Genomic DNA, 2,758 nt, shown 5'->3' with positions numbered 1-2,758 from the left:
GTATGATAAATACTTGATTTGTTCTTAATTATGTGTTCTTAATGCTTGAGTTAATATTCCGGGTATTGATTCATGATTTGATGTGCTTATGCAGAGGAGAAAAAGTCCTTATCTAAGAGTAGATTTGGCATAATTAAGCAGAGTTGATCGAACGCATAGAAATAGGGTTACGAGATTTTACCGGATTAGGGTGAAACCTAATATGGGAGTCCATAGATCGATTTACTGCTTCCCTAGGGGTTTTAATTAAGAAAGAGATTTCAGTTAATTCAACTGAGGGTTAGACGTTATTAGTCTCGAAAGAGATAATAATATAGGTTAGGGAGTCCCACGGATTAAGTCAAGTGAATAAATCATCTAATTCAGAGTCAGATAATAAGTGAAATCTAGGTGGATTCCTCCTTGGGTGTCGTATTTATCAATTACTTTTCTTCAAGTCTTTTTCTAAATTTTCTCTTTGCTTTAGTTTAATTAGTTAATTAGTTTAATAAACAACCACTCTTTATTTCTAGGTTAAATAATAAAAAGATAGTTATTACTAGTACTTTTGGTTCCCTTGGGTACGATATCCCGATCTTGCCATTACTATACTATTGTTCAATAGGTGCGCTTGCCTTTTCGTCGTGATAATAGTTAGTCTAGGTTTGATCTTCATTATAAATATTTATTACTTGTTACGAATAATGCGATCAAGTTTTTGGCTCCGTTGCAGGGGAACTAAAATATTAGGAACGCTAAATTTTTACTACTTTAGCCATTTATCTTTCTTTCAATTTAATTTTATTATTATTATTATTATTATTACTAATTAATTTACTTTTATTTTCTCTTGGCAGGTTTTTATAGTTTATGACTAGAAGAAACCCGTCGGGACCATTACTTTTTGACGAAGAAATCGATCGCACAGTTCGTAGAAACCAAAGAGAAATAAGGCGCAGCTTAAGATACACATAAAACAAGCAAGAAGGTTATACTCAACCCCCAACCGAAGAGTTGGCTGAAAACCAAGGCAATCAGCTACCTCTTGTAATTGCGGCTAATCAAAATCTTGCTCCACGTACTATATATGATTATGCTAAACCTTTTCTAACAGGAATTGAATCTGGCATAGTTAGACCGGCTGTAGCTGCAAATACTTTTGAACTGAAGCCTAACATAATTCAAATGATACAACAGTTTGTTCAGTTTGATGGTTTGTAGGATGAAGATCCCAATGCTCACTCAGAAAACTTTCTGGAATTTTTCGATACATTTAAAATCAATGGCATTTCAAATGATGCCATTCGTCTTCGGTTATTTCCTTTTTCACTGAGAAACAAAGCTAAACAGTGATTGAACTCGTTACCACGAGGGTCCATCACTACTTGGGAACAAATGACCGAAAAATTTCTACTAAAATATTTTCCGCCAGCTAAAACGGCTAAGTTACGTAATGATATTTCTTCTTTTGTACAGGTGGACTTAGAAACAATTTACGATGCATGGGAGAGATACAAGGATCTATTGCGAAGGTGCCCTCACCATGGGTTACTTCTATGGCTACAAGTTCAAACGTTTTACAATAGGGTGAATCCCTTAACAAGACAAATGATTGATGCAGCTGCTAGAGGAACCATCAACAAAAAAACACCTGAAGAGGTTTATGAATTCATTGAAGAAATGTCACTGAATAATTATCAGTGGCAAGTCATGAGGACTAAGCCAACAAAAACAAAGGCGTTTATAACGTCGACTCGCCACTATGTTTGTCAAATCGGTAGAACTTCTCAATAAAAAGATTGATGGTTTACTTAGTTCTACGCAGGTACATCCAGTAATGAGGTATAACTCAAGTGGAGGAGGTGTGCATACAGAATATCAATCCTTCAATCCCACAACTTAAGAGGAACAAGTCAACTATATGGGTAACAATAACTTTAGATCTCAAAATAACCCATACAGTAATACTTATAATGCAGGTTGGAGGAACCGTCCAAATTTCTCCTGGGGTGGTCAAGGGAATTAAAAGCCACAAAATCCTCAGGGTTTTCAACAGCCACCTTGTCAACAAGAGAAGAAACCGAACCTTGAGGAGATGCTTTCAAAATTCATATCAATGTCAGAAACTCATTTCCAAAATACTAAGACAGCACTTAAAAATCAACAAGCATCGATCCAAGGACTCGAAACTCAGATAGGTCAGCTATCCAAATTAATCTCCGAATGACCACAAGGTAGCTTACCAAGTACTACTGAACCTAACCCAAGGGAACACCTCAACGTAAATAGTACTCAAGATAAGGAAGGATTCATTGCGCCTGAGCCAGAATTGATGCAAGAAACTGTGATGAGCAAAGGTAAAAGTGAGGTAAGTCATAACAAAATGGTGAATGAAGAATATAGACCTCGTGTCCTATACCCTAACGCGACAAGGAAAGACTGCTCAGACGAGTAATTCAGTAAATTCCTCAAACTTTTGAAAAAAATACATATTAACTTACCGTTTATTGAAGCTTTGTCGCAGATGCCAAATGCAATGAAATTTTTAAAAGAGCTTTTTGTAAATAAGTGGAAGTTGGACGAAGCGTCGCATGTGGAGCTAAATACAGTCTGCTCAGCTATTCTACAAAATAAGCTACCCCACAGATTGAAACATCCAGGGAGTTTTACAATTCCTTGCTTAATTGGTAGTTTAGATATAAGTCATGCATTAGATGATTTAGGGGCTAGTATTAACGTCATGCCTTACAAAATGTTTAAGCAAGTAGGTCTTGGGAAA

The 2,758-nt window shown here is 36.1% G+C and overlaps 1 non-coding gene across 1 annotated transcript; it reads right to left on the bottom strand.

Moving 5' to 3' along the window:
* Positions 1–1,422: 1,422 nt before the first annotated feature.
* On the bottom strand, positions 1,423–1,529 carry LOC128279664 (small nucleolar RNA R71). Its single transcript, XR_008269863.1, has one exon. It is a non-coding gene; the product is annotated as a small nucleolar RNA R71 (small nucleolar RNA).
* Between the last annotated feature and the right edge of the window lie 1,229 nt (positions 1,530–2,758).

The sequence above is a fragment of the Gossypium arboreum genome, chromosome 8 (assembly GCF_025698485.1).
Source record: "Gossypium arboreum isolate Shixiya-1 chromosome 8, ASM2569848v2, whole genome shotgun sequence".
NCBI classification, from domain to species: Eukaryota; Viridiplantae; Streptophyta; class Magnoliopsida; order Malvales; family Malvaceae; genus Gossypium; species Gossypium arboreum.
This window is presented reverse-complemented; position numbering and strand designations above follow the sequence as displayed.